Source organism: Canis lupus, chromosome 2, assembly GCF_048164855.1.
Source record: "Canis lupus baileyi chromosome 2, mCanLup2.hap1, whole genome shotgun sequence".
NCBI classification, from domain to species: domain Eukaryota; kingdom Metazoa; phylum Chordata; class Mammalia; order Carnivora; family Canidae; genus Canis; species Canis lupus.
In genome coordinates this window covers 69,858,586-69,870,975 of record NC_132839.1, presented here as the reverse complement: position 1 = coordinate 69,870,975, position 12,390 = coordinate 69,858,586, and the positions used below count along the sequence as shown (strand labels likewise).

The 12,390-nt window shown below is 45.8% G+C and overlaps 1 protein-coding gene across 2 annotated transcripts in view; it reads right to left on the bottom strand.

The window, feature by feature from the left end:
- HS3ST1 (heparan sulfate-glucosamine 3-sulfotransferase 1) overlaps window positions 1-12,390 on the bottom strand; it is a 30,380-nt gene that overhangs the window by 1,788 nt on the left and 16,202 nt on the right. The window contains exon 1 of one of the 2 annotated variants that reach the window (XM_072806147.1): window positions 3,748-3,807. The exons of the other annotated variant lie outside the window; for it this stretch is intronic. The gene's annotated coding sequence lies outside the window, so the exon portion shown is untranslated. Of the gene's footprint in view, window positions 1-3,747; window positions 3,808-12,390 lie in introns of those variants that run through there. 2 annotated transcript variants of the gene reach the window in all.

Below are 12,390 nucleotides of genomic sequence, written 5' to 3'. Positions count from 1 at the left end.
GAGAGATGTTAGCCCCCGGTACACCCCACAGCGGGCCTGGTGGAGCCGACAACCCCGGAGTCCCGGAGTCCCGGGCAGGGAGGGCAGGGAGGGCAGGGAGGGCAGGGAGGGCAGGGGGGGCAGTCCCCTCCCTGGGGCTCCCTCGCTTTGTCACTCTGTACAGGGCCCAGGGCCGCTCAGGAAAGGTTTCGGGCTTTGCAGAGCTCTCTATGGCAACTCCTGGGATGTGCCGTTTTGCTCAGGTGGCCCCAGTGCACAGAGGAATGGGGGTGGTTGTGTTCCACTAAAACTTAATATTTATGGATGCTGCACTCGGAATTTCATATCATTTTCATGCAACATCAAATACTATTTTCTTTGGATTTTTTATTTTTTTCCCCAACGATTATATCTATCCAGCTCTCTGCACAAAACAAAAAACCGGGCAGATTGGCCCTGCCGGTCAGTTTGCCAACCTCTGCTGTAAAGGAAAGGGTCGGAGAGGTCTTTTGGACCTCAGCAAACATCACGGAAATATCTACTACCTGCCAGCCCCAGGCAGAGGAGCTGGTGATGGGGAAGCAGACATTGTTCCTGCCCACCTCCCACCAGGGGCTCCTGATCTAACAGGACTGATCATTCTGTAATGATTAGTCCCCATTCTTTACTCCTCCGTGCATCCAATTCTCGTTTCGGCTGCACTGTGGGGGGAGTGTGCTCCCCAGCAATTTGATTTGGGTTTGGCCAAAGGCCTGGGAGTGGGAATGACAACGTGCCAGTCCCCAGCCTAGGCCTCAAGAAGCTTTGCGTGTTTGCATTTGCCCTCTTGCACTTCTACCTTGACTGTGAGCAAGATGTGCCCTGGCTCCATAGGAAGAGGAGAGACACGTATGGCAGAGCACCACACAAGCCACGGTGTGCAACACAGCCATCCTGGCTCCTTTGTGGCTGTAAGCCACTGAGTTTGGGGGTGGTCGGTATTGCAGAATAATTGTGGCAAAGGTTCTTTGATATAACCTGACTGTAGGCATCTGTGCTATATCTGCTGTGATTATACTTTAGGTGGGGTAGTATGAGGGCACACATTCCCTCATTTTGCCTAAAACAACTTGGGGTGGCTTCATGGTAGAGTAAATGTTTGAAGTGAGCCTAGAAGGACAAACAGGTGAGGTGGCTTTCCCATGTGCAAAGCTGCACCACTCATGAAGTCTGCTCAGCTGATTGGCGCTGTGACCCTATAGAGCAAGGTAGGAAGCAGGACAGCTATGGATAGAAGTCTTGCCTATGGACACACAGATTTAGTCCACTTCAGAATTCATACCCAAATCCAAAACTCTGAATGCAGAGCTCTTTCCACAAACTGCCTCCTTTATATCTTCTCTTCTTTACCAACCTGAAATTTATAACATTTAGTCATCAAAGTCCCACAAGGACACAGCCACTGCTGGGCCAGATGGCAGGGGGTTCCCAAAGACAGAGGAGTCACGCCCACATTTCAGGGAACTGATTAACAACTACAATCATCAAGAAGTGTTTGACCGTCTCCTGGAAAGAGGACATTGAAAGTACTTATAAGTCATCTCTGTCCGAGCACAGTTAGGGAAGAGTTAGTGACAGGCTGCCTTGGGAACAGGGGGCTTGATAGAGCCAGCAAAAATGTTCTCCATCAAGAGCGCCCATTGTCTTCTTTATGCAAGGTTTAAAATTCACTATATTAGTTTAAACTTGTCCAGAATGTATAAATAAATTTTTGTGGTTTTCCATTTTTTATAATCAAACCAATTGCTCTACCTCCCTCAGATATCAACTGTATTAGCTGCTTTGAAAAAATGTATATTAAAATGTATTAACCCAAAAAGGCAACTAAAAACTGGAATTTTTTAGAGAATTACAGAATACTGGAAAAGCGACTTACACAAGCAGCTAATATAACTATTTAGGAAAAATACATAGAAAAAGAGAAAAAATGTTTAAGGATGGATGACCGATCAGCTGTGGTCCAAAGTTTTCTACTGATTGAACAAGCTCAATTTCATAGAACTCTTCCTTACTCACTTGAATGCTTTAGTATGTTTTAGTAAAATTTCATTTCTTTCTCAGTGTGGGTTCGACCTATAAAGGCAAATGGATGCCACTGTGATTCCTTTTACATATTTGGGGTGTGTACGTACACCTGCGCAAATGCATGCTTGTGTATGTTTGTGCATGTGTGTATGCTCCTGTATGGGTGTGTGCACATGTGCAAGGAGTAAGGTGGGTGAAGTGCAGGAGAGAATGACTACTTTATACTACATCGTTGTTTTCTTCTTCTTCTTCTTCTTCTTCTTCTTCTTCTTCTTCTTCTTCTTCCTTCTTTTTAGAAAGGAGGAGAGTGACAGAGGTGAGGGAGGCAGAGGGAGAGGGAGAAAGAATCTTAAGCAGGCTCCATACTAAGTGGAGGCTCGATCTCATGACCCTGAGATCATGACCTGAGATGAAATCAAGAGTTGGATGCTTAACTGACTGAGCCACCCAGGTACCCCTGGATCACACTACTCTTAGTGATGGCTATTGCTGATCCCATCTCATAGCTCTGATTCCAGACTCAAGAAGCAATCACAGATCCCAATCCTTCAATACCTATGACACAGTCAGAGGCCAGATCTGAAATTCAGCTGCTCTAACTATTCATGCTTCTCTATTATGAGGCATCCTGCTTGGTATAGCGCACATCTGAGCTTTTTTTTTTTTCCCCCTAAAGGGGAATTATCAACAGACAGCAGAAAAGAACCTAAATATATATATACTTTTTTACAAAAAACAACACCAAAAAAACCACACAGGCAATTAGTAGTTTAAATGCTCCTCACTTCTCTTTAATACTTTCTAAAGATGTATTTACTTATGTCTAAAGCCTTCTACATTCCAAAACTATTTGAGGTATATAGAAAAAAAAAAAAAAACCTTAGCTAAAGTCTCATACACACATACCATATATATATATATATATATATAGAGAGAGAGAGAGAGAGAGAGAGAGAGAAGCATGTATATGTATGAGCTATATATATATATAAATATACGTATATATACATATGTATAGCATGTATATGTATGGAACTTTAGCTAAGTTTTATATATATACATATAAAACATGCATATGTATATATACACACATATACAGATATCTATCTATCTATAAAATACATATTATGCACACACAGTGGTCACTGCCAGCCAACTTCCTCCCATGGTAATCTGGTAATTTGAACTTTTGACACAGCCAAAATTTCTGGGCCTTTTACTAACACTCTCAGGAAAGAGATGACTCTCAGGCTCAGGTGAGCCCGTGAGCCAGGACACCATGGCCATACGGATCCTGACACGAGTGCACATGAGAGCCGTGGCCACCAGGCCCGAGATAGCTTGCCTAAGGTCACATAGAAAATCTAGGCCTAAACCCTGTGGCTCTGAAATTCCAGTTCTGTCCTCATCTGTCTGCCATTACTGCTGTTTCCCTAGCATGGGGCCTTCACAGGAAATGAGGACAATGTTTTGGGGGTCCTAAAGAAGGCAGGCCCTCAAAAACCTAGCGAGCCATGACAGTCCCAGACCAGCGAGTCTGGAATCCGCTCACACAAAGGGTAGGGACTTCAGAATAGCACAGGGTCAGATTCATTTGTTTGTTCTATTCAGGAGGGAAGGCAACAGGGATTTGCCAGGCTGTGGGGTCAGAAATCCTGCCTCTGGTCAAAGCAACTCGACCCTTCTTGGTTTCAGTTTTCTTACCTGTATAATGGTAACAAGTGCACCACCTCAAATGGTTTCCTTGAGACTGGACTGAGGTGACCTGTATCTAGAGGCATTCATCAATAGAAATATTAATGTGAGCCACATAGGCACTTTTTTCATTTATCAGACAAATATCAAAATTTATGGAACTTATGCTACCTATCTGACATTTTAACTGAGTTATAAGATTAACTTTCCATTTTTGCCAATACTTTCTCCTCTCCGTAACACCAAGCACAGCCCTTGCCCCATAATAGTCATGCAGCTGGTGAGTTATATAAATAAAAGTACAACATGGAGTTTTACTACATTCCCAGAAAAATCCCAGCATTTCTAGGCAATCAAGAGATGCTCATGAAGGCCACAGTCACCCCTCCTAAAGGTGGCAGTAACCACCATTTATTTCAGTGTCTCTGACACTTAGCCATCTCTCGCCCTGTGACAAAGCATCGATTATTATAGCTTTTATTATAAGTGTTCAAATGACCCAGGAGTCACATTAAGAAAAAGAAATACTTTTATCTTAACCCAAACATCCAAAACAGTATCTCATCAACACATAAATCCCTATATGAAATTAAGAAGATGTTTTGCTTTTTTTTTTTTTCCACCACGTCCCCAGAATCCAGTGCGTATCCATTTACTCCTACAGCGCATCTCAAGGCCATATGTGGCTGGTTGCAGCTGAAATGGGAGCGCAGGGGTACACAGAGTTCAGCAGAGTTGCAATTCTTAATTTAAGTGGAGAAAGTGCTCTCTGAATAGTCAGATCCCTTCACCCCACTCACAAAGTAGGAGGAAGCCAAGTTGAAATTGTAGGCAGGATAAGGAGAAACTGATCATCCTCTCTCCAGGAGCGAACCAGGTAATATTGAACAAATGGAACCTTCTGGAAGTTTGAAGCCCTGAGCTGGCACAGGCAATGAAAGAATGCTCAACTGTACCTGGAGCCCAGGCCTCCTGCTTTGCCAAAAGCAATGATGGCAGCTCCCATCTGCAGCACTTGTTACTGAGCAGACACTAGGCTGGCAACTTCGCACACTGGGCCCCTGTGATGCTCACTGCCAAGTCTTGAACAGAACTGATCTCCCTGCAAGAAAGTGAGGCTCAGAGACATTCAGGGCCTTGTCCAGAAAGGTAGAGGCTGAGCTAGGAAACTCCACCTGAGCAGACAAAGTCAGGGATGTCGCTGCCCCTTTCACTCCTTGGTGATGCCTGGAGTAAGGGTACATGTAGTTGCTGGGCCTGACGATATGCTTCTCTGGTCCTGTCAAACATTCATATCTGGTAACGATCTTTTGATGAGGGACAGGGTTTCTTGGAAGGATGAGCAAAACAAACCCTCCTCTTCCCTTTGTAGATGGATTAAAAGGTTCCAAAGAGAGATCTAGCCCCCTCTCCGTTCACTCCCCTTTATCAAAGATGCTGTTTTCTTGGTCCTGCAGTGATAAGCCAAGCTCTGATTTGCAAAAATGTAAAAAGGCAAAAGTCTTCCCCATCAGTAACATTAGGCTTCCTTGGGCCCTACCACGCAGGTGTTCACTGCATGCCAGGCATGGGTGACACAGGGACAGCCCACAGGATTTTTCAGATGGAGGTTCCCTTGCACTCGAAATTAAATCCAAATTCCTTTCCAGGCCCAGGGATCCCCCAGGATGGGAGCTGCCTATCCCTCTGGCCTCAATCTGCTTCTTCAAGCCAAGCTCCCACCCCACTGACCTTTCTGTTCCTTTGAACACCTCCCAGCTCTGGGCTCCGGCATTTATTTGCTGCTCCCTCTCTTCTAAGCATCCTGAGGCTTAGGCTTTCTGGGCCTGGCTCTTTCTTGTCATTCAGATTTTATTTCAAACACTGGCTTTCCCTACAACACGGGCCCACCCGCTCTCTTTTAACCATATTCTTTCCCATCATCCTGTTTTATATTCCTCATGTACTATCCAGAACTATATTTGCTTGTTTGCAATGCCAATATCAGAACCTCCCAAATGGTGTCCTGACTCCTCTCTGCTGCATCCCTTGGGGCCTGGTATGATTTCTGTGCACAGTGGGTGCTAGCGATCCTATTTGCTGAATGAACACGTTGATGTAGCAGAAGGTTAAGCAAATGGCCCAAGGTACTGAGAAAGGCTCTTAATTCAATAGAAGGACATTCTGAACAGTTTGTCTATGAAAAAGGCTGTATCAGATGGTAGTTAGTTCTTCATCCCGAGAGAGTCAGGCAGAAACCAGATGTTGAAAGAGGGTCTCAAGATTTCTAATGGTGACTGGACAAGATCACCTGAGAGTCTAGAAAATATTTTAATTAAAAAAGGAGGGGAAGCAGTGAAATAACCCTTCAAAATATTTTAATTTTCTCCTTAAGTCTTCTTATTACATAATTCACATCATGACCTAGATTTCAAATGTAATTAACTACAATATATTCCCTCAGTCCCACCACTGCAACACATTCATGGATAAAGAGAAATAACTAGAATATTCCACGAGAGGTAAATTTAATGCATCAGAAATAGTGCTGCCTATAATCCCTCTGTCTATGGACACCTTTCCAGCCCCTCAACAAATACTAGTGGCACAGCTGGCACAGACCAGTAGCTCCTCTTGGATGGCAAGGAGGCTCAAAATGCTCAACCACAAGTCCCATAAGGGATATAATGAAAGGGTTGGAAAGGAAGAGATTACTAACTGGGTGCTCAGGGTGTTCCAGGCAGTGAGCATGAGTACACAAATGAACTCAGAATTCTAATACTCGCAACAAAACTAGGAGGTGGTTATTCTCATTTTATCTTCCTTTTTTAAAGCAACAAAAAGGTAATGTGCAGTAGTGGGGAAAAAAAAAAAAGAGCTTTTGCAATTGGGCAGATTCAGGATGGTATCCTTATAGCTCTCTGAACTCAGGTAAGTGTCTTCCTTGTCTGAACGGCAGCCCTTTTGAGAAGGGCTCAAAATACCCCTCTGTAAAATGGGCAAAACCTACTTCCATATGGAGGCCATCAACATTAAGTTGGCATTAAGTTGGTAAGGACATTTACCCTTGCCAAATATATAGCACAGGGCTTGGCACACAGCAGGCATTCAACAAATGTGAATGGCCTGCCTTTCTCCCCATGACAGATATTCGATCAAGCTATTAAAGTTCAACGACCTTCCCAAGGTCACAGACCTAGGAAGTGAGAGAATGAACATTCCATGGGCCATCTCTAAAGCCTGCTGTGCTTCTTTTCCTTTGAGTGGTGGTATCTCCCTGTGGGCAGCAGGGGAAATGCATTCCAGACAGAGGGGAGAGCTTATCCACGAAGATGAGAAGAGTAGAAAGGATGAGAGAGATTATACTGCCAGACAAGAACAAGCATCCAAGGGTGCTGAGTGATTTAATTTTCTGGAATGTACTGAAACCTCAGTAAGAACAACAGAACTGCCGTTTCCATACCCAACCAAACTTCTGAGCAATCAACGGAGTAAGTGTTTTTGTTCAACTTTAGGAGTCAAAAACATCTTCACTTTCACCTTTAAACAACTACTGAAGAGCACAGCGTGGTGGTGTCAAATTTCCATCCTTGGCAGGTCAGCTTGGAAACCAAGAAGGAGGAAATAGATTCAGCTTGTGCCTGTCAGTCTATGAAAGGACAGTGATATCTCAAGACTTACATAAATATTTATTTTCTTGAAATTGCCTGCACATGACACTCTTCAACAAATGTTGACACCCGCTTTTGTTTGGATTTACTTATGGTAATTGCTGTGAGGCCTACCTCACATGGGGTGGAAAGGGTTCAGGGCAGAAAAGACCCAAGGTCAGTCCACATAATGTAAATAAGTTTCCCTGGGTCACATCGACTGTCTGGGGAAAGGAGGTGTAATTGGTCCATTTTCCCCTTGAGAACGAAGAGGACTTTTCGAACGCTGTTTCCTCCAGCCTTACTATGCTGCCTGGTGTCCACAGCAGTGCTGGGAGTTCTCCCTATTTATAAAAGCCTACCTGGATAACGAACAGAACTCTGGAGAACTGAAGGAAGAAGGTATCTGGGCAAGCCAGGGAGGGCAGCACGGCGTGACAGGGATTTGGGGCCACAATATTTCTATCACAGTCTTGTTTCTGAGCCTCTGAGAACTCCACAAAACCATGAGGATGAAAAATGCAACGTGTCCCATAGGAAGTCTGAAGCCAGTTCACATAAGATTCTTCTCCAAGGAGATGAAAGATTAGGGCCAAAGGACCTGAATGAATAGTTGCTGGTAGGGGGTGAGTACAGTGTCCTTCCCAGGAGCTCGGGATGCCCCATTGTAATTGCCTAGCACAGTGCTTTTCAAACTCAGACGTGCACACCGGTCCCCTGGAGATATAGTTCAAAATGCAGATTCTGATCCAGGAGGTCTGGAGAGAGGCCCAAGAGTCTGTATTTCTAACAAGCTCCCTGGGGGAGCTGGCCTGGCCACCCTAAGCCCTTAGAATGGTAAGGACCCCATGAGTTCCAAATGCCCGGGGCCCATTCAGGTTCAGATACTATTCGCCATGGCCTTGGGCCGGGGACGGCCAATGTTCCTTTGGTTTTTGTTTCTTCCTATTGTTGGGGCAGTTTGTTTTTAATTCCAGGACTGGAAACTATTCATGGTAGACAAAATAGAGAGGGACTAGCCTGGCTACAGAGGTGGAATTAGCTGCAGAGGGGGTTAGAGGGAACATGCTGAAATTAACAGAGGATTTAGAGCCAAAAACGCTGGTTCAAACCACAGCTCTATAATTTCAAATCCACAAGACAGCATTGAAACTTGGAGCCTTAGATCCAATGCACTGGCTCTATATACTAATTGCAAGGATTAACTAAAACGCTCTATGTGGATGCTGAAGATATTGCCATATTGCCTGGCCCATGGCAAGCCCTCAAATCATGGTAGCTATTTTTGTCCCTAAAAAAAAAAAAAAAAAAAAAAAAAAAAAAAAAAAGAAAGGCTGTGGGGTATAAATGGGATCTGGGGATGATAATTAGTCAAACACATTTGTTCATGATCCAAAGTACTGCAGTGACTCAACCAAAGAGGAGCTCAAGGAAGAGAGGACAGTGACATGCAGAAAGGTTCCTGGCTGTCTGTCTGGGAAGGGGCCATGCGGTGGGTCCTCCCTCAACACCCCCTGCACCTGCACGAGCGAGGAGTGGCCAGGTGTGTGCAGCGGTGAGGCCCCAGCGAGAGAAGAGGAGGAGGAGCTGCTCAACGTGTTTAATCTGCCTGGCTGTGCACAGAAGGCAGCAGTGACCTAAATAAATCCTTCATTAGAAGCAGAAACACGCTGGCACAGGCAGTACATGGCGCAGCTCTGTGACAGGAGGGCGGACGGGGCCTCTCTTATTACTCGGCGCAGCTGAGTGGAAAGGGGCCGTGCTGGTAGGCAGAAGGCAGGGAGGCCCACTGCCTTGACGTACCTGGGGGTGTGCAGCTTCAGTCTCTGCTCCAGGTGGGCTCACCCCCACCCCCAACAGGGGTCATGTGACTGTGGGAGCTTCTGAGCCCAGAGAGTCATCACCGCCCCCCACCCCCAACAGGTGATGAGCAGCCACAAATCCCTAGCATGTCCCCCAGAAATAGCCAGCAAAGACACACAGGGTATCAGAAGCCCAAGGGCCATGTGCCATCATCTTGTCTGGTCCTTATCCCTGCAGGATGGGTAAGGTAGGAGGAGCATGGGAATCTCAAGGTCAAGAGTGCAGAGGCTAAACCAACTTGGAAATCCAGGTCTCCTGTTTCCCACCCCAGCAGACATGAGACACATGGAAATCTGTGCATCTCTTGTGTTAGGGCAGAGGACATTAGGATAATCTGGGGCTGGAAATAAATGTGAGCAAACAAAGGAAATTCTTCCCCTAGACGCAAAGTGGAGGGGGGATTTACCTCATTTCTTAAGCCAGTTTGTATGGACTGAGTGTCTGTGTTCCTTCAAAATTCATATGTTGAAGTCTTAATCCACAATGGGATGGTATTTGGAGGCAGGGATTCCAGGAGATAACTAGGTTTAGATGAGGTCATAAGGGAAGGACTCACAACGGGATTAGTGATGGGATAAGAAGAGGGACCAGGGTGTTCTCTCTGCCATGCGAGGACACTGCCTGCAAGCCAGGAAGAGAGCTCTCAGCAGGAGCGGAGTCTGAGGGCATCTTGATCTCAGACTTCCCAGACACCACCACAACTGGGGGGGCTTGGCGGGTGGTGATGGTCGGGGGGGGGGGGGGGATGTATGTTGTTTTAGCCACGTCGTCAATGGTATTCATTACAGCTGCCCAGGCCAAATAATCCACAGCCCTTAACAGGGAAAAGCAAAGACAAGAGGTTTCCCTGGGACTGCTGCGTATTTCTTGGGGTAACAGGTGATATCTGGGGACAAAGTTGGCTGGCTGGTGGGGACTGCAGCAAGCATGGATCTGCCTTAAGGACCCAGCTTCTGTCAACTGCCCAGATGTTGGAGACCAAGGACCAGCGCCTGATCTTTGAAGTTTTCAAGATCCAGCTATGGATATTTATGTGAAAACTCCTGATTTTCATGAGTATCACAGACAGGTATTAGTTGCCACATAAGGTGAAGGTGGGGAAAAAAAGACTGACAGGTAAGCCTGCAGACACTGATGATGCCTGAGGTCCAGACTCTGCCCAGAGGTGATTGTTTTTTCAAGGCACCCACAATGTTTCTAAAATTGTTCTCAGTTATGGGGGATATAGAAACGATCCAGCCGTTGTCCTCAGAGCACCCTGTAAAGTAGAAGACACACACAGAAGGAGAGTCCTCACCATGGTCAGTGTGACCATAGATCTGGCCACAGCTATGAGACAGCCCGGAGGTGACACTGAGATGGATGGAGGAAGAGCAGGGAAGCCCCTATATGATCCCTTGGAGAGGACAACGGATGTCCTGGCATCTGGGAGGAGACTTGGGGTCTGCTCCTACGCTGGGGCTGGTTGGGAGGTACGGTCTGTGGGACACAGTGGCAGGTGTAAAGCTGCACCAGCCTGCAGGTGTGGCATCTGGAGATGCTTCGGGCTCAGGGATTTAGAAAGACAGGAGGGAAAAGAGCCATGGAAGGAAGCGCCAGGTCCTGAGCCTAACTCTCAGTGACATCACTTACGCGCTCCAAGTTGGGGAGAGTGAAGGGAAAATCTTGGAAACCGCTGCTCATGTTTGGCCCAAGATTTTGTCTTTCCTTTTGAGTTATGCCTGTTCTTGGTTTAACACGATCATTTAAAAACAGACACTGAAGTGAGCACTTGGCATTGACAGGCACCGTGAAACGCACCAGCGGATCAGTGAGGAAGAAGCGTGCCTTGCCTGTGAAGAGCTGAGGGGAAATGGCACATAGGGACAATTAAAGCGGGCTGCCATCGCTGGTTTTGATTTTGTATCACCCGTGTTTCATCCCGTCCTGAATTAAATAGCTGCTGTTCACGTGATGGCCCTGAATAAAACAACAGCACAGGTTTTGTTTTTTTTTTTCCTCTACTGCACACACACATGCACATGCGACTATGATGTCTTTCTATCCCTCACTTGACAAACGTGAAAAACATCAATCAAGTTGAATATTCCTTTATTCAGAAGCTCCAAGTTCTACAAAATGAGTGTCTTATCTGCCTCTGACTGGAGCTTTACTTTCTCTATACAGGGTTTACTTGACCAGGGAGGACCTGTCTAATTATCTCGCTCCTGAAGGGCTGTGTAATCTACCCAGAAGCACACCTAGACCTCACACTTGACACAACCTTCTCCGGGATCTCTTGTCACCTTGTTTCAGTATCGTCAGATTAACTATCATACTACATGTGAAGTTAAAGCATCACCAGCCCGCTCACTTATTCTTTCTGAATGTTGATGCAAAATGATTTGCATTTTGTACTTTTAAAATATTATTCACTTCTTATGACAAAGTATTTGAAACAACCTGGCATTAGGGGAAGACATTCGGGAATCATGATGAATTATAAGAGCTCAGATGGGGGAGGCTGGTGGTTAAGGGGGTGGGTTTGAATTCTGGTTCATCCCTTTCTCCCCCTTGGAGATCAAGAGCAAGTTATGTGACTCTGTGGGCCTCGTTCTGTCACCTGAAATGTAGGGCTGGTAACAGAGTCAACCTTGTAGATCGTCATGAAGATTAAATGGAACTTAACACATGAAGCGCTAATAAGAAAACCCTCGCCAAACGTCATCATTGCCACTGATCTCCGGCTTCCAACATTCTCGCTGAGAAAGGTCCTACTCAGGCAGTCAATATCGCTCGCACAGATCATTCCGGGCACATAAAATGCATCTCTGCAAAGTCTTCTTTGCTTGAAAGGGCCAATTAGGGGCACCTGTGTGGCTCAGTGATTGAGCATCTGCTTTTGGCTCAGGGCGTGATCCCAGGGTTCTGGGATCGAGTCCCACCCACATCGGGCTCCTTACAGGGAGCCTGCTTCTCTCTCTGCCTATGTCTCTGCCTCTCTCTCTCTCTATGTCTCTCATGAATAAATAAATAAAATCTTAAAAAAAAAAAAAGAGCCCATTATACACACAAGTGAACAGGATGCTGAGCTGTGGCTTCTGGAGGTAAGGTTCTGCCCCAAGTTCTTCCCTGATTTCTGTGTGACCTTGGTAAGGACGCAGAATTACTGTAAGTCTTG